We start from the raw sequence: 20,182 nt of genomic DNA on the forward strand, positions 1-20,182 counted from the left end.
AGGAAAGGATTATAAGGGAAACATCTATAAGAAGAACAGAATGATAGAACATGTGTTAAAACGCCAGGGAGTAACTTCCATGGTACTGGAAGGAGCTGTAGAGGGTAACAACTGTAGAGGAAGACAGAGATTGGAATAAATCCAGCAAATCATTGAGAATGTAAGTTGCAAGTGCTACTCTGAGATGAAGAGTTTGGCACAGGAGAGAAATTTGTGGTGGGCTGCTTCAAACCAGTCAGAAGACCGATGACTGAAAAGAAAAAAAAGTATAGTGTACACATTTCAATTTGGATAATTTTAAACGCGGGTTCATGGTGTAGGTAAAGCAAGTGTCACTAGGGAGAAGAGAGGTGCAGAGGAAAAATGTGAGTTGCAAAAAATTTTTAGCCTTGGTGTGGGCAGTAAGTGTCTTTTCTGAGAAGGAATTACAATTAGTACTCAGGGTGCTTCGTCATTCATAAAAAGAAACTGTTAAAATATGCAGTATATATTATCTCATTGAGTTATTAGTTCGTGGTTTATAAGAAACCACCAGAAACAAAATATCGTTTATCTTTCGTAGCTTGAAAAGCGAAACTGATCAAAGAAAATTCTTTTTCTTTCTGGTGTTTATTTAGGCGGTTAAGTTCATAATGGTGGGAGAAAATGGAATACTAGCTAATATGCAGGGTGGTCCATTGATAGTGACCAGACCAAATATTTCACGAAATAAGCATGAAACGAAAAAACTACAAAGGACGAAACTCGTCTAGCTTGAAGGGGGAAACCAGATGGCGCTGGTTGGCCCCTCTAGATGGCGCTGCCATAGGTCAAATGGATATCAACTGCGTTTTTTTTAATATGAACCCCCATTTTTTATTACATATTCGTGTAGTACGTAAAGAAATATGAATGTTTTAGTTGGAGCACTTTTTTCGCTTTGTGATAGATGGCGCTGTAACAGTCACAAACATATAAGTACTTGGTAGCACGTAACATTCCGCCAGTGCGGACGGTATTTGCTTCGTGATACATTACCCGTGTTAAAATGGACCGTTTACCAATTGCGGAAAAGGTCGATATCGTGTTGTACGGCTATTGTGATCAAAATGCCCAACGGGCGTGTGCTATGTATGCTGTTCGGTATCCTGGACAACATCATATCAGCGTCAGGACCGTTGACCGGATAGTTACGTTATTTGAGGAAACTGGAAGTGTTCAGCCACGTCAACCACGACCTGCAACGAATGATGATGCCCAAGTAGGTGTTTCAGCTGCTGTCGCGGGTAATGCGCACATCAGTAGGAGACAAATTGCTCGCGAATCGGGAATATAAAAAATGTCGGTGTTGAGAATCCTACATCAACGTCGATTACACCCGTACCCCATTTCTATGCTCCAGGAATTGCATGGCGACGACTTTGAACGTCGTGTACAGTTCTGCCACTGGGCACAAGAGAAATTAGGAGATGATGATAGATTTTTTGCACGCGTTATATTTAGCGACGAAGCGTCATTCACCAACAGCGGTAACGTAAACGGGCATAATATGCACTATTGGGCAACGGAAAATCCACGACGGCTGCGACAAGTGGAATATCAGCGACCTTAGCGGGCTGTTGTATGGTGTGGCATTATGGGAGGAAGGATAATTGGCCCCCATTTTATCGATGACAATGTAATGCTGATTTCCTACGTAACGTTCTACTGATGTTACTACAAGATGTTTGACTGCATGACAGAATGGCGATGTACTTCCAACATGATGGATGCCCGGCACACAGCCCGCGTGCGGTTGAAGCGGTATTGAACAGCATATTTCATGACAGGTAGATTGGTCGTCGAAGCACCATACCATGGCCCGCACGTTCACAGGATCTGACGTCCCCAGATTTCTTTCTGTGGGGAAAGTTGAGGGATATTTGCTATCGTGATCCACCAACAACGCCTGACAACATGCGTCATCGCATTGTCAATCCATGTGCGAACATTACGGAAGGCGAACTACTCGCTGTTGAGAGGAATGTTGTTACACGTATTGCCAAATGTATTGAGGTTGACGGACATCATTTTGAGCATTTCTTGCATTAATGTGGTATTTACAGGCAATCATGCTGTAACAGCATGCGCTCTCAGAAATGATAAGTTCACGAAGGTACATGTATCACATTGGAACAACCGAAATAAATTGTTCAAATGTACCTATGTTCTGTATTTTAATTTAAAAAACCTACCTGTTGGCAACTGTTCATCTAAAATTGTGAGCCATATGTTTGTGACTATTACAGCGCTTTTATCAGAAACCGCAAAAAGTGGTCCAATTAAAACATTCATATTTCTTTACGTACTACACGAATATGTAATAAAAATGGGGGTTCCTATTTAAAAAAACGCAGTTGATATCCGTTTGACCTATGGCAGCGCCATCTAGCGGGCCAACCATAGCGCCATCTGGTTTCCCCCTCCAAGGTAAACAGTGTTGGTTCTTTGTAGTTTTTTCGTTTGGCGCTTATTTCGTGAGATATTTGGTCCGGTCACGATTAATGGACCACCCTGTACAGCTGCACTCGGGGGTAAAGATATGAGAACGTGTGAGAACCACCTTAGTAGAAAGACAACGAAGGTTGACATGCCACAGTCGGTTGAAGAGGCCGTCGCTTCGGAACGGCGTGATGCAACCCGCGCAGCGTTCACGGCGGGAATGCGTTTCCGCCCTGGTGCCGCGTTATTTTGTGCGAGCTGCACAAGATCGTATTCTTTTTACGTAGGTCATCGAGGACAGACAAGGTACTTAGAACCGCCAATCTGTCACAGCATAACAGGACACGACCTGTCTGATACTCGTAGGTTGCACCATAAACGGCATTACATTTTTTCTGCTGGCGATACTGTCGCAGCCCAATGACGCGGACGGCAATTTCAGCACGGGTGCCGTCAGCCGAAGGAGCGACGGACGCGGGCAGCTGAACGCAGCGCGGCGAGCAATTAAAACTTTGCCGAAGGGAGCGGGCCCCGGCGCAGCGCTGTGTTTGAGTTGGCCGTTTTGTGCAGCCCGTTTGTTGATCAGTTCCTCAGTCGTTGCGCAGCCGCCCCCGCCACCCCTCCCCCCGCCACCAACCCACGCCTCCCTCCGTCTGTGAAGAAATATTGACGCCGGGCTAGGATTAACAAAGTTTTAATACTACTCAAACAGTCTGCAAATTCCAGGCCCGCACGAGTGCGCACCAGTTTGGCGAGTCAGGTTTTCTGCAAGACGAGACAACATCAGGGTTAAAAGGGCAGAAGGGCGGAACTGTTTCCTCCTACAGACGTACTTGAACGTTTACCCAGAGAGCAGTACGTAAATTTCCGCTCAGAGCTAAATACAGGGTGTCCAGAAAAGGACTCCCTGATTTCAAAATTAAATACCTCTAAAACAAAGATCGATAGAGAAATGCAGTAAACGGTATGTTTATTGTGAAAGCTGTAAGAAGTTTATACGGCACTTTGAAATAATAGTTACAAAAGCTGCTAACAGATGGCGCTGTAATCGCCATGCGTGATCCCTAGTATAAATAGTGATCCGAAGCCCAGAGCGATCAGTTCCACTATTGAATCGTGAAAGGAGGTTAGCGTACCGAAGGAAGAGATTAAAACCATGTACTCCATTGAACAACCCGTTTTTCTGGTGCTAGAGTACCACAGGTTACAAGAGAGCCATACGGCAACAAGGCGAAGTTTTCAAGCACGATTTAATGTTCCAAAAGGACCCGATGCGAAAACCATTCGTACGCTCTTCGCAAAATTTCAACGAACAGGCAGCGTAACTGATGATCTAGTGGGGCACGTTGGCCGCAAGCAAACCGCAGTTACGCCTGAAAATATCGCCACAATTTCTGGAATTATTCAGCGAAATCCAATGTCATCCGTCCGTAAAATTGCATCTGAGACTGGTTTGAAGCGTTCCAGCAGGCAGAAAATACTGCGAAAGAGCCTACACATGTTTCCATTCAAAACTCAAACGCACCAGGCCATACCCGTACGAGCTGTGCAACAAAGGGTTGCCTTTGCTAATCAGAATCTCACAATGTTTGATAGTGAAGGATTTGATGTTGGCTGCATCTGGTTTACAGATGAAGCACATTTCCACCTGAATGGATGCGTGAATAAGCAGAACTGGCGATTTTGGGGTTCCGAAAAGCCATATTGGTGTGAAGCGAAACCCCTGTATTCTCCTACAGTTACTGTGTGGGCTGCAGTTTGCAGCGGATGCATTATTGGCCATTTTTTCATTCGAGAAACGGTCGCTGGTGCACGTTACGTTTCAATTTTGGAACAATTTGTCGCCACACAGCAAGCGTTAGAGGATCGACCAGGTACTGAATGGTTTATGCAAGATGGAGCCCGACCACATCAGACCGAACAAGTGTTTCGCTTTCTTGGGGAATACTTTGGGAACCAAGTCATTGCTTTGGAATATCCCAAATTTACTGGTGCAGGCATGGATTGACCTCCATATTCGCCGGATTTGACTCCCTGTGACTTTTTTTTGTGGGTCACAGTGAAAGACATGGTCTACCCGAAGCATCCCGCCACGCTGGACGAGCTTGAATCGACGATCTCTGTGGCATGTGAATCCATTTCGGTTGAGACTACGAAATGTGATGGCGAACTTCATTCTTCGTTTGCGCCACCTCTGTAGTGCCAATTTTGAAAACATTGTGATGTGATTGTTTGCAAAGATTGTTTTCATACGATTATTTCACTCATGTACGCTGATATGAGCTGTACAGCGTACAGCGCCATCTGTTAGCAGCTTTTGTAACTATTATTTCAAACTGCTGTATAAACGTCTTACAGCTTTCACAATAAACATACCGTTTACTGCATTCCTCTATCGATATTTGTTTCCGAGATATTTAATTTTAAAGTCAGGGAGCCCTTTTCTGGACACCCTGTGCGCTTCGGTGGTGACGTATTGTACATCAACGCGCGGGTCTCACTGAGGTGATACGAAGTAGTGACTGCTATCGACAGGAGCCTCAAATTGACTCCATATTTCTAGATTTTCAATTGGTTTTTGATACTGCTCCTTACACGCGGCTTCTCATCAAACTGCATGCCTATAGACTATCGTCCCAGTTGCGCGACTGGGTTGACTATTTCCTCAGGAAGGTGACAGTTCGTAGCAACTGACGGGAAGCCATCGAGTAAAGTAGACATGTGTTAATTTAATATCTAATACAGACTGTTCTCGAGTTTTCGTTTGTGTTGGCAAGTAAACCCATTTTGTGACACATTACAATTTTATTATCTGGGACGAATTATTTACTCTCACCTGCGTGCTTTGGTAATGTAGTTTTTGAATCTCTGTTAATCTAATCTATTAAACACACTTCTTGCATTTCTGTCAGTGAACGCAGTAGAGTTCCGCAGTGCGTGTCGACAGTTGTAATGGGACGCGAAATTAAAGCGTCACCCATCCACAAGGATCAGCTCAGTGCAGGTAAATATAAGTTTAATTTGGTGTTTTGTTTATGTATTTGTAATATTTTGTTATGTTTGTAAAATATTTAAAGTTTTGTATTTTTGTTTTGTACGTTTCATGTTTGGAGAGAGCAGCGCAACTCGCGGAAACAGCATCTTCACTGCCGGAACCAGAATGAAAATTGCTGGCCACTAGACGTCGCGGGTCAACGGCCAAAGAGCAGCAGAAGATCCTGTGCCCGGGTTGTTACGTCGAACCTCCAACATTCATATAAATAAAAAATTGTAATTTTCCATTGTAATGACGTCACAGAATGTTTAGTTCATGTTGTATTTTGTTCAGTTCTGTTTTGTAGAGTCTGATGTTCACATCTGTATATAGCATATACGAAGACAAAACAGTGTATGCTCTAAAGCTTAAATACGTGTTCGAGAATTATTTATGAAGAGTTATACTGAGGAAGAATTATTACTGAATTTTGGCAAGATATTAATTTTCATAAGAGTGTGATTTCGATTTTTGAATCTTAAAGGTTTTACTGTCTGATTTTAATATGGGAAAACTAAGATAACTTGCAAGAATATAATTTTCAATAAGAAACAAACGACATCTGAATTTCTAGAGTTTGTGCAAACCAGTTGGACTGAGTGACGTAATTTTGCACAAACGACTCAACTGAAGGTGTTTTAATTACAATTTCGTTCAAGAATCTTTTATAGAGAACTTTAAAAGAATTTAACTAATTTTTTTGAAGTGTTTTGTAAACGACGTAGGTGACGCAGCCTGCATATGGTCATATTTCAAACAAAAATTATTGAGTCATACGCGTCGTTACACTACACAGTCCTCTGTTTCTCCGTGTAGTGTAGTTTTCCATGGTCTTTAGTACGGACAGAGACTGTGACTGCTGTGTGCGGATGCGAGCCAAGCTGGTGACACTTTGCTTTCAGCTCTAGGCTGTATTGGCTTCGGTTACACAGCTTCGATGGGCATCACTGTTGTAGGACAGCCGTGGGGATCCAACGTACGTCCGGCATCTCTGAGTCCGCTGATCGGCCTGCAACGGTGACCAGCCCAGTTACTGCTCGCATTGAGGTTTACCCTCACCTGTGGTCAGAAAGGGAGGTCTCTTTGGGGTGTTGAAGGGGGCGAAAAACTCCAGAGTGTTCTAATGGCTCTGAGCACTATAGGATTTAACAGCTGTGGTCATCAGTCCCCTAGAACTTAGAACTACTTAAACCTAACTAACCTAAGGACATCACACACATCCATGCCCGAGGCAGGATTCGAACCTGCGACCGTAGCAGTCAACTCCACAGGAGGCCGCACATAAGGCCTCCCCGGTTAGTCTGATAAGCAGGTTCCAAGAGCTGTCTGTGTCTGACACTGTCCCTCAGCTAGATGTAGTCGCTTGTCCTGTTTCAGAGGGAACCTCTCAGCCTGCAAGATGCTAGCAGTCACAGAGGGTGGGACTTTTGGTAATTGGGAGTTCCAGTGTTAGGCGCATTCTGGGGCTTCCCAAGGAGGACAAGAGAGTGAATGTGCACCCCGTGTGCATATCAGGTGGAGTCATTCCAGACATGGAACAGGTCCTTCTGGATACCATGAAGAGCACAGGGTGCAGCCAACTGCAGCTGGTGGCTCACGTCGGTACCAATGACGTGTGTCGCTTTGGATAGGAAGAGATACTCCCTGATTTCGTGAGTAAAGGCTGCCAGTCTTGCTCGCGAGATGAAAGCAGAGCTCACCATTCGGAGCATAGTCGACATGACCGATTGCGGACCTCTGGTACAGAGCCGAGCGAGGGTCTGAATCAGAGGGTAAGACGGTTCTGCGACCGTATAGGCTGCGAATTCCTCGACATACGCCATACGGTGGTGGGGTTTCAGGTTCCGCCGAATAGGTCAGGTGACCACTATACGCAGGAAGAGGCTACACGGTTAGCTTTGGATAGGAAGAGATACTCCCTGATTTCGTGAGGCTAACAGAAGTGGTAAAGGCTACCAGTCTTGCTCGCGAGATGAAAGCAAAGCTCACCATTCGGAGCATAGTCGACAGGACCGATTGCGAACCTCTGGTACAGAGCCGAGCGGAGGGTCTGAATCAGAGGCTCAGACGGTGCTGCGACCGTATAGGCTGCGAATTCCTCGGCATACGCCATACGGTGGTGGGGTTTCAGGTTCCGCTGAATAGGTCAGGTGACCACTATACGCAGGACGCGGCTACACGGGTAGCAGGAGCTCTGCGGCACGGACTGGGCGGTTTTATAGGTTAGAGCGTCTTGGAGAAACACGAAAAGGGATTCAGTCTCAAAGGGTGCTTGGTCGAGTACAAGAAGAAAGTAGATCTAGGAACTATCGTTATAACAGTTGTAAATTGCCGTAGCTCTACTGAGAAAGTACCAAAGCTCCAAGCGCTAATACAAAGCACTGATGCTCAAATCGTTACAGCCACTGAAAGTCTGGTAAAGCCGGAGATAAGTTCAGCCGAAATATTTGCCAAGGACCTAACGGTGTTCAGAAAGGGTGGGCGAAACACAGGTGTTGGTGGCGTGTTTCTTGCTATCAGAAGTTTTTCATCTTGTGGCGGATAGTTCCTGTGAGTTAGCAGGTCATTCTTGGCAACCATAATGAATTCTTCAGAAAGTTATACCTATTTTTGCAAGTGTCAACAATACGACGCATACAGCAGAATGCCACGGTCATATGCTTCTTAGTGTCTACACTATAAACCACATGACAATGGCATCTGTTTTATGCATCTTATTATTGACACTCGCAAATAATGCGATAGGTATAACATTCTGAAGAAGATAAAGAAATTAAATTTCTTTTATGCAGCTGGTTGATTATTATTTAGTTATATACGACTACAGTTGCTGAGAAAGGATCAAATATTAAGCAAACTTCAGGTTATCACAGACAATATAAATGTAAGAACCGAAAAAATTATGTACAGAAAGCTGCAAGTAAAACGTCTTTTGAAGGTTCATAGAGAAAACGAAAGTAGTGCTTACTATTAAGTTTTCCATGTATGTGATCTAAGCATTTGGGGCAAGTATTATAATCATACTATTAGTTTTGTAATTGCGTATTAAAAAATAGTACAATCCGCACAAGTAACGAATTACGGACAGTTACAAGAAACGTTCGATGTCCATTATAAAGTATGTGGTGTTACTCGACCTGTCTATGTTGGAATTTTAGCATCATAAGTAGAATGACTGGCCTTGACTTTTTCATTCTGAACTGGAACGACCAACAGTGTTATCCTGACCCAAGTCAGTTTCCCCTGCTTTCTCCTGACGGCCGTCGTACGTCAGATGTAGGTCTTCCGTTTTACAGCAAGAGAATAACTCCTTGTGCAGCCACCCTAGTTACAGATTTGTTGAGGATATATAAACATCATCGTCCTCAGACTGTGATATTGACAGATGCTCAACAGAAAAATAAAATGTACCCTCTCAGACATACAGCGAATGAGTCTTAAAAGAAACAGGTGAACTGGTAGCATTCCACTCTCAATTGTGAGAAATCTATGCTGTAATCCGATATTCTGAAAGAAAGAATTCACAGGAAGTGTGTGATTATGGGAGCTCTAAATATCCGTTATTCGGACTTTTTCCATGTCGTGGGTACTAACTGATGGAATAAAATGACGCTTCCTTTGCATGCCGCGCCATGTTCGTGCCGATAAAACCACATTACCAAAAGATCGTTATTTAACACGCATGAAAAACTGGCCACAGTACTAAATACTACTACATTTCTTTGTTAATTATTGTTCCGTAAGATATGTTTAACTTGCATAGTAGTCCATCACAAGTTCCTCAGTTCTCAAACACGTATCAATTATCCTAAAACGGTCTTTGTTAATGAGAATATATCACTAATTATTCTCCAAAAGCACTAACTCACCATTAATTTTATAAAATTACTGAATGAACGAGTTCAAGGGTAGGAAGAAGATGACACCATTCCGGATAGAACGTATGAGCTTAAGAATGCTTCACAGTTGACGCTTGATTAAAAACGTGAAGCACCCTGAAGGCGAAGAAGAAACCATGTTTCACGGGATGGACTTTGTCTTATTACCGCAGTGATCATAAAATCGAGCCAAATTTACAAAGAACTTGGCAGTCTGATCCCACTTATCAGTATGAAGTTGCACCTCCTCAGCCCCAGGTGCATACACTGATTCTACGGGAAGGGTGGCACAAAGCCGTTACATCCTCTCCTGTGGCGAACTGGCACACCATTGTTGTAACTTATCCTTGATTTCCTGCACACTAGCACCAGGACGCAGTTGCCTTCTGAGCTGGCCCCTCACACATTTCTATCAGGGGCATACACTATGTGATCAAAAGTATCCGGTCACCTGGCTGGAAATTACAAGTTCGTGGCGCCCTCCATTGGTAATGCTGGAATTAAATATGGTGTTGGCCCATCCTTAGCCTTGATGACAGCTTTTACTGTCGCATGCATACGTCCAATCAAATGCCGGAAGGTTTCTTGGGGAATGGCAACCTGTTCTTCACGGAGTGCTACACTGAAGGAGGGTATCGAGGTCGATCGGCGAAGCCTGGCACGAAGTGAGCGTTCCAAAACATCGCAGAGGTGTTCTATAGCATTCAGGTCAGGATTCTGTGCAGGCCTGTCCATTACAGGGATGTTATTGTCATGTAACCACATCCCACTAGGTGTATACCGGACTGGTCTCCACGTTCCGCATCAGTTCCACGCGTAGTTACACTAGTAGCAGACAGTTGGGGTACAATGATTCCGTCCTGGGGTGTGGCGGCAGGAAGGGCATCCGGCCATCCCTAACACTAACATGCCAAATCCGTTGTAACCACGCCGACCCTGCGATTGCTGCGGGACTATGGTGTAAGTGTAAGAAAGAAAGAAAGAAAGTATACTACATAACATGTTACTGCATACGAAATTTAGAAAACATATCGAACTTTTCTTGAGACTCAAGTGGCGTCTCTATCTGGTCACCAACCCCGAGAAAACTCATCTGGCCTAGCACACTCATTTGCCACCGCGCCGCGCCAGCTATACAACCACAGTGAAATACCCACAACATTCCTCATATTTCATAAACGATTTGAGATACCGAAAAGAAATTTCACGTTTATTTTGTACCGATGATGTGGTTTTTCATAAGATGCTGACCTTACTTTACGTCAGTTACTGACTAATAAACTTAATAAACCACTGTTTCATAATTCTCTCGCAATTGTGTCTGCACAACATGTTAGTGCGGTGACGTTTTGTGAACTGCGCTGTGTTTTGGCATCAGAAGCAAATTTTAACATGGCAACAAGAGAAACCTGTACATTTTACTCAAAATTCGCCACTCATGAAGCTCCAACGAAAATTACGTATGGACAACAAATGAAGCGAAAATAGATCCAGGGATTTTCAGCAGAAAGCCAAAGAAGGGGTGACAGATGTTCTTACATGGTCACCATGCAAGTGTGGGCGTGGAGGGTCTCCACTTACAATTTACAAAAAACGTGATCTTCAGTTCAGAACGGCATTTCCCCTACAGCACCTGCTCGTAACCCCCACCACTACCGTTCTCCCCGTGCTTACCCTGCCGACTGCCCACCTAATGGCCACGTTATTTTGCGCGGACTCTTGCTGTGGTCTGACGTCATACCAGTCGCCTCCCCACACCGTGACCTCAGGAGTAACACCGCTATGCCTCTGAAAAGCTTTGAAAAAATGAGGCCTCTCCCCCAGTCGCCAACGTACTGGCCGACGATGATCATTCGGGGCAGTGCAGAACCGCGATTGATTGATGACCACAATGCGACGCCATTCATCAAGTCTCCACAGTTCCTGGTCACGGCATCATTCCAGACACAGCCGTTTGTGTCGTGGTGCTAGCGGCAGCCTATGCATGGGGTGGTAATTTCCTAGCCCCCCTGCCGCTAGTCTCCAACCAGGGGTGCACCGTGATACAGAATATTGCTGGCACCTATAACTCGCTGTCGGATGGTAAGCGCAGATGTGAAAGAGTTATGTCTTTGGTGCACAATGCGGCGTTCCCAGTTTGCGGTGGTCAGGCGCGGTCGACCTTAACCTCGACAGTGAGTATAGGTTCCTGTATGTCGCCATGCAGTCCAACATTGGGTAACTGTTTCATCAGAGTGCCCCCTAAGGGACACCTCGTTCTCATTTGTGCGATCCAAAAGCTCTTCACAAATTGCGAGGCAAAAATCATTCCGGTCTTGACTCACGAGCCGTGGGACGAACTTGTCGGCAACACGAAGCATTCCAAGATGCTGTGTCAGGATTTCAAGACATGATCCAACTGAAATTTTAGATTCTTATGCAATCTCTCGGACAGTCAGTCTTTGTCTGTCACGCACAATTTCGTTGACGTTTCTGACATGAGCGTCGTCTGTGTAGGTCGAAGGCCGTCCTGAACTAGGGTCATTTTAACCTCCGTCCGCCTATTTCTAAATCGTGTGAACCATTCGTAACACGGAGTAGGGCTTAGGCATTCATCACCGTAGGGTTACTGCATTATTTGGTATGTCTCTGAAAAGGTTTTCTTGAGTCTCGCGCAAAATTTAATGCAGACGCGTTGCTCCTCTATCTCTGCTATCTCGAATACAGCACTGAACAATAACTAACAGACATACAACAATGAAACTCCCGGCAGTTACACATTGAACACAGGCACGTGCAGGGATGCCAACCGCATTCCAACACACCACTGCCGCGAAATTTCGAATTTTCCGGAAATTTTTGAACATACCTCGTATACCCTACCAGGCCGGTAACAACACTAAACGGAAACAACACGAATGCACCTTGGTGGGCACTGATCTGTTACAGAGAATTGTAATTCTATAATTATTTATCTACCTGAAACTTCCTGGCAGATTAAAACTGTGTGCCCGACCGAGACTCGAACTCGGGACCTTTGCCTTTCGCGGGCAAGTGCTCTACAGACTGAGCTACCCAAGCACGACTCACGCCCCGTCCTCACAGCTTTACTTCTGACAGTACCTCGTCTCCTACCTTCCAAACTTCACAGAAGCTCTCCTGCGAACCTTGCACAACTAGCACTCATGAAAGAAACGATATTGCGGATACATGGCTTAGCCACAGCCTGGGGGATGTTTCTATTCATTATATTTATGTACCTGTCCATAGCGTATGTACGTGTGCGAAGTTACGTTGACATCCGACCATGTCTTCTGGTTGCTTCACTATTATTGTCAGGTAGTGTATATGAATATTGAAGGACTTTTCTATTTTGTATTTGTCTTTCGAATATTTCGTTGTTGGTTGTCCCCTAACTAGATCGGCTTGTGCACAGTGTAGGACATGTTTCTGCACACACCAATGCCTTATCTTAAAGAACGCTCTTTTTTTTGGTACAAACTGTCCTTGTTTTTACGCCGCGATTTCTTATAATGATGATAATAACCTTATCACGTCACTGAGTAGAACTCACTTTCACTCTCTAAACAAAACGCACCTCACGATATTTTTAAAAACCGCCGTAGCTTAAGACGCCGCACTGAAAAAAAAAAAAATTTCACTGCGCTGCAGCTGTTGCGATTTTCCGCGCAGTAATCGCGAGGCGAAAAATGGATCGACGTGCTTTCGGTCCTCTATTCAGAATAATAATTGAATAAGAAGGCGCAAAGAAGATTATCACGAAATGAATTATCGATCGGTAGCTGAGTGAGTTGGTGGGTGGGTGCTGGAAATTGAATGGCGCAGGTCTGGCTGGCTTAATTATGTGGTCCGGGCGGGCGCCGTGGGAACCCCGGCAAGGGGGAACCTGCCCTGCTGCGTATCGCCGCCGTTTCCTGCAGCAGCTCCTGTGGACGGCACTCTACACGTAGGCTGTACACACGCCTTACGCCGTCGGCACACGAACCTTTTCTGACGTCACTGCGTGGAAAAGCACATTGGGGATCCTTCCCGGACTTGCGGAGTGTGTCTGAATGTTGAAGAATGAGATGGAAGAACGCCACCTACGTCACACACACGCCATTTCTCTACAGAATAGATTCGCGAGACGCCATATTGGGATCCGGTGGAAGCCCATATGTATATACGCCGTTTCTAAGCACCAGTAAATTGAGAATCTCTCGAAAACTCGTCGTTAATTGTATGATTCGTTATAATAAAATGACCACAAACATCGTATTGATAGTTAAAGCATTATTGTAACTTGCTTGTTATGAGAGTACGCCGTTCAGGGCAACAGCACACCGAGGATTCATAAGAAATACAATATTTTTGATGCAGTTCGTTATAATTACATGCCTCTTAATAGCATATCTACGATTAAAACTTCCAGGAGACGGTAAAATGAAAATTATGCTCGCATAATACTGGCAGCTGCTAGAGTGCAATAAGCAGAATAGCAGAATTGTGAAGTCTCGCGTGAAGTGTTGCTGGTTCGCGTCTCACCGGATCCGAAAATATTTTAATCCGCGTTATCCGTTTTCTTATAGGTTCTGATACTTTCCTTCTAGTTTAATAAAAGTATATTATACAATATTCGATGTTATGAAAATGTAAGTGTGCTCTTTCTGAATAGTTTCTTCGATTGGCTTAATCCACAAGACAGCTTACACTACTTGCAGTAAGATACTTTCCACTTTCTTGTTTTAATTTCTATATTCCACATTTTATAAAGATTCTGCTGTTGAATAGGAACAGTGATCAAGTAAGAATGATCTTATGATTTTAGTAAAAAATGATATTATAATGCCGCGCGGGATTAGCCGAGCGGTCTATTGCGCTGCAATCACGGACTGTGCGGCTGGTCCTGGCGGAGGTTCGAGTCCTCCCTCGGGCATGGGTGTGTTTGTCCTTAGGATACTTTAGGTTACGTAATGTGTAAGCTTAGAGACTGATGACCTTAGCAGTTAAGTCCCATAAGATTTCACACACCTTTGAACATTTTTGATGTTATAATTTTCATCTTATGTGGAGAAATGTTCTAAATTGTATTACAGTAATTGTTGGCCATACTACTTCCTTTTTTGTCTTATACCATATTTATGGATATTGAAACTTTTATTCAAGAATACCATAGGCAGAACAATATGATTAGCATATGGAGAATGGGGGAAAATGAGCGTTTTAAATAGAACTAACGTAGATATTTCACTCTCGTCCACTTCATAAACACTGTGATTCGCGACCCAGATACAGCCGAAATCTCTCGCTGTAGCCCGCTGCTGTCGCGTATCTACATCTACATCTACACAGATACTCCGCAAGCAACCGTACGGTGCGTGACGGAGGGTACTCTGTACCAGTACTTCTCATTTCCCCTACTGTTCAACTCGAAAATAGACAGAGGGAAAAACGACTGTCTGTATGATTCCCTATAAAGCCTTATTTCTCGTACCTCATCTTCGTAGTCGTTACGCGTGATGAATGTTGGCGGCAATAGAATCGTTCAGCAGTCAGCTTCAAATGCCGGATCTCTAAATTTTCCCTCCAGTGATTTCCATATCAGTTCTCGAAGCATCTCCGTAACACTTACGCCTTGATCGAAACTAACGATGACAAATCTAGCCGCCCGCCTTCGAATTGCTTCGATGCCTTCCTTCAATCCGACCTGGTACGGATCCCAAACATTCGAGCAGTACTCAAGAATGTTTGGGACCAGCGTCCTACATGAGGTCTTCTTTACAGGTGAACCTCTCTTTCCTAAAATTCTCCCAATAGCATGAAGTCGACCATTTGCCTTCCCTACCACAGTTTTCACATGCTCGTTCCACCTGCCGACCGGAGTGGCCGAGCGGTTCTAGGCACTACAGTCTGGAACCGCGCGACCGCTACGCTCGCAGGTTCGAATCCTGCCTCGGGCATGGATGTGTCTGATGACCTTAGGTTAGTTAGGTTTAAGTAGTTCTAAGTTCTAGGGGACCGATGACCACAGAAGTTAAGTCCCGTAGTGCTCAGAGCCATTTCGTTCCACCTCATACCGCTTTACAACGTTACGCCCAGATTTTTAAACGACTGTGCCAAGCAGACACTAGTAAGATTGTATCCGAACGTTTAACTTACATTTGTCCACATTTAGGGCTGTCTGCCCTGGGGAAACTGCCCTGCATATACTGATGGTTCAGTGCTTACGCCGGCTGGTGCGGCCGTGCGGTTCTAGATGCTTCAGTCTGCAACCGCGTGACCGCTACGGTCGCAGGTTCAAATCCTGCCTCGGGCATGGGTGTGTCTGATGTCCTTAGGTTAATTAGGTTTAAGTAGTTCTAAGTTCTAGGGGATTGATGACCACAGATGTTAAGTCCCATAGTGCTCAGAGCCATTTGAACCTTTTTTTTTTTTTTCAGTGCTTACCGGGCGGGTATTGCCTGCTGTTCAGTGTGATATTGCTCCTCGTGTTTGAATGTGTCTGTGTGGTGCCTGATGTTAGTTTTGACAGGGAGGTGAGCTTCCTGTGGCCCTGCTACCTAAAAAGCAAGACGACGGATGAAAGGGTGTCGGAAAGTTCTAGCCTTGTTGTAAAACTTCATTCCGTGCTCTTTAAATCTGTCAAAGTCCGCCCCGATAGCGGAGTGGTCAGCGTGACGGATTGCCGTCATACGAGACCGAGTTCGATTACCGGCTGGGTCGGGGATTTTCTCCGCTTGGGACTTGGTGTTGTGCTGTCTTCATCATCATTTCATCCCCATCCGGCGCGCCGATCGCCCAGTGTGGCGTCGAATGTAGTAAGAGCTGCACCGAGGCGGCCGGACCTGCCCCGCAAGGGGCCTTCCGGCCAATGTCGCCAACCGCTCATTTCCATTTCCAAATCTGTCAAACACGATTTCCTCGTCAACCGCATGTGTAGGTACACCACTAGTGTGTTCCTCGGGGCACGGTATATCCGTCTTAGAGCTTTGTTTTGGAGAAGGTGGACTTCGCTGCGATGAGTCTTCCTATCCGTTCGCACAGGCAGGGCAGGCGTAGTCTATTATCGGGCGGATGTAAGACGTATAAATCTGAAAGCCACATGCAGTGGAGAGTCCAGAGTGTTGGTCGTCTCCTTGTGGATTCCACCGACTTGGTGCTTCCATACGAGTCGACGGTCCAAAGTCCCGCCAAGGTACTTTACAGTCTGTGTACATGGAATCGGCCAAGTTAAAGACCGTACAGTTAATGATGTTTGGTGGACGTCTCCTAGTCAGGAGTAGAGACTGACTTTTTGCAGCATCGAAACTCATGTTAGCTGGGTGTTGCCCATCGTTCGATGTCAGTGGTGGCAATTTTTAGTTATCGCTGGACGGTGTCAAGAACGATAGTGATTTTTTTTTATTTTAGTTATTTCCTGCTTTATTTTCGTCATATATTGAGAAGGTTATTTCAGAATACGTTTTACTGTTTACGTAATGTAGTTCTCACGAATGTGATTGCTATTTCTATTTCATTTCATTCATAGCGCCACGGATATGATACACGAACTGGGGTTGCAGTCAATGAAACGAAGGCGGTTTGCCCTGCGGCAGAACCTTCTCATGAGGTTCGATCACCAACTTTCTCCTCAGAGTGTGAAAATATTTTGCTGGTACCCACGTAAATAGGGACAAATGGTCGTCATAGAAACATATGAGAAATTAGAGCTTTCAAGGAAAGATTTAAGTGTTCGTTTTTCCCGAGCACTGCTCGAGAGTGGAATGCTACAGAAGTAACTTAAAAGTGGTTCGATGAACCCTCTACCAGGCGCATAACTGAAGTGTAGAGTAATTATGTACATGTAGATGTTTTATGTTTCCTTTTTCGTTAATATGTCGTATGAATTCATTTTTCCAAACGAGGTGGCGGAGTGCTTAAGCACAATTGGACTCCCATTCGGGAGGACGACGGTTCATACCCGCGTCCCGCCGTCCAGATTTAGGTTTTCCGTGATTTCCCTAACTCGCTCCAGGCAAATACCGGGATGGTTCCTTTGAAAGGGCACGGTCGATTTCCTTCCCCATCCTTGACACAATCCGAAACCGGTGAAAAATACCACTATCTGAACAGTGCTACATTTTACGATTTCGGCGTGTACTGCGATTAAAAAATTAGTTACTTTACGTATCGTGTTGCTCATTAACCGAAACTGCAGTTTGATTCATTAAGCTTAAAATTTTGATATGCAGACCGGTAAGGTATGTACACGCCGTAAAGATATCGCTGTTCAATATAGACAGCACAGACTGTTTAGTGCGTACCACGAAATATGAAATCAAACAGAAAATATGGTAACGCATTTTCGTGTCGTATATTTGCATACAGGTCTCTAATTGTGTATGTACGGTGTGCTGATCACTGCGTGATTTAAGTGATTACGTAGGCAACTGTGCACGGCACAAACTGTTTGGCACAAACTGTTTGGTACAAACCGTGGACTAATGATTCACGGAACAATTAACTTGATACACGTCCGTAGTGCGGACGGATATACAGTGAAAAATGTAGCGTCGCATGCGTGAGTGTAATGTTGAGTTGCATCGAGGAAAAAATAGAATACTTGTGGTTTCAGTTTCCTTAAAATTTCAAGGAGCGAGAAATTTGGGATAAAGCATATAAATCTGAAAACTGTGGCGAAGCTGTGTAACAACATTACGACGGCAGGTTACGTCACGCGTTTAAGAAAAGAAGCGTGTCTTATGTTCGTCGCTACATGGAAATACGCAAACCGAAATTAATTCGGGAAACATCGAGCGTTGCTGTCAGATTCGCAGCAGACGGTCCCAATCAAGGAGATTAGCAAGTCGGCGCCAGTTACTGGAGCGCAGACTCACGATGCGGACGTCGACGACTCGCCGGCAGCATCAGATAAGTGGAAACTGTTGTGAAGGAACATCGGCCAAGAGAGGCTGCGAGCTGCATTGTTCTAATCAATGATGTAAAAGAAAATCTCATTATATAGGAATAACAGTGACTTATCTTGGTCATTCATTTTACGCAGTTATAAATTGTCATATTGCAATGTTATTCTAATTTGTTTTTCCATTTATTTTTTCATTCAGAAAAATAGTTAAAACTTGGTTTCATTCATTGAGTTATTTCGTTCCATAATCAGTATAACTATGTAAACTCATTAACTTAGGACGCACTTCTTATTACTACAAACAACGGCTTTTAATACCAATGAAATAAAAGTTAAAAAGTTTTCTTTTCAGTCGCTGTTTAATTGCCAAAGTTTCGTTACTTTTGTAGTTTGCGAGTGTTCATCTGCATTTGAATCTTTTATTGTTTTACATTTGATCTCGTATGAATTATCGTGCTGTGCTGATGAAATCTGCGCGCTGTCCATTATCCACCATTACATTAGCAGCTAGTAGCACGACGCGAGTTGTTCGGTTTGCTTAGCGGAATATATTATCAATGGTAATCTGTTTGATTTAGACTAACGGTTGAGCACTCGTAATGTTATAGATTTAGGGTAATTACTTGCATGCGTGAGTGTAATGTTCAATTACATAGAGGAAAAAGTAGAGTATTTGCGGTTTCGTTTTTCTTAAAATTTCAAGGCGCGAGAAATTTGGGGAAACGTATCGGGATATTGTCATTCAGAGTAGTTGAATACATTCGGTTCTAGCTCCGTCGATCTTCGACAAACTGCTGTTTCGGATAATACGGTTATATTTTGTGATCCATTATCTTCATATTGGCTACCAAATATCGGCTCCGCCAGGTGAGTGGTGTCATAGGCGTAGACGTATCTTCTGACACGTGGTGACGTAGAGTAGTCGGCTGTAAAGGCATTATAAAAGACAGGTCCTATTATCCACACCTGTGGTACGCCTGGGCGGACTGCTTGGGGCGTTGATTCGCGGTGAGGAGTCCTGAAGACGCAGGTCCTGCCTTGAAGGCAATCGGCGAGTAACTTCACAATACTTTGAATACAATATAAAGGCGAGTCATAAATCAGTGAGTTGAGGCATTTTATGTACCTCAATTACAATTTGCTCAAATATTTTGGTTTTTTACTAATTTGGAAATAATGTAGATATACACATTTGTCCACATATCTCACACGATACTACTGATTGTGTATGCTGGTAGCTTTATATCTACCATAAATTCTACAGTTTGTCATCTGCAAAAAGTGCTTTTTTCTCTGTTGACTGTTCATTTCCGACTGGAAATCTGTATAGATCGCGTTATTTAGCGTATTACTTACGGTTTTTGATGTTGTGTTGTTTTCATATGTTTGTATCCTTTAATTTCTTTAGCTGTTGCTGTTACACACGTATTTCGTATAATCTGTATCGAAGCGAAGAGTTTCTCCCGCCATTTCAAGTGTTGTTTGGATATGTGATGTTCATTTGATTCTATTTGTGTTTGTCTGTGGCGTGGTGCGCCAATTTAAAGACGACGTTTTAAATGGTGTGGAGTAATGGGAAGAGAATTTAACTTTTGGGGGTGACGATATGCATTTTGGGGTTGGGGGTGGGGGGTTATTTATATAATTTTTCTATTGTGGCAAAAGAGTTTTGTCTTATTACACAGTGATGTGTCATCGTTTAATACTGTCTGTCCTTGGGCTATTGATATTTGGGTGCGATAATTTATGGTTCTCGTTAATTTTTGGTACAGGATGTTACTCTTTTTAACGATTTTTAAATCAGCTTATATGTTCGTCAGATGGTGATTTTGCGGTGTTAGATGAAAAGAAAATGAATGGGAGCTATTACTCTCCAATGCCGTGAGATGTTCTACATGTCTGGCTCTAAAATTCCTACCTGTTTGG

At 44.0% G+C, this 20,182-nt stretch overlaps 1 protein-coding gene across 1 annotated transcript in view; it reads right to left on the bottom strand.

The window, feature by feature from the left end:
• Nucleotides 1-20,182, bottom strand: part of LOC126135927 (proteoglycan Cow) — a 274,813-nt gene that overhangs the window by 232,731 nt on the left and 21,900 nt on the right. The gene's annotated exons all lie outside the window — the stretch shown is intronic.

The sequence above is a fragment of the Schistocerca cancellata genome, chromosome 1 (genome assembly GCF_023864275.1).
Source record: "Schistocerca cancellata isolate TAMUIC-IGC-003103 chromosome 1, iqSchCanc2.1, whole genome shotgun sequence".
Lineage (NCBI taxonomy): Eukaryota > Metazoa > Arthropoda > Insecta > Orthoptera > Acrididae > Schistocerca > Schistocerca cancellata.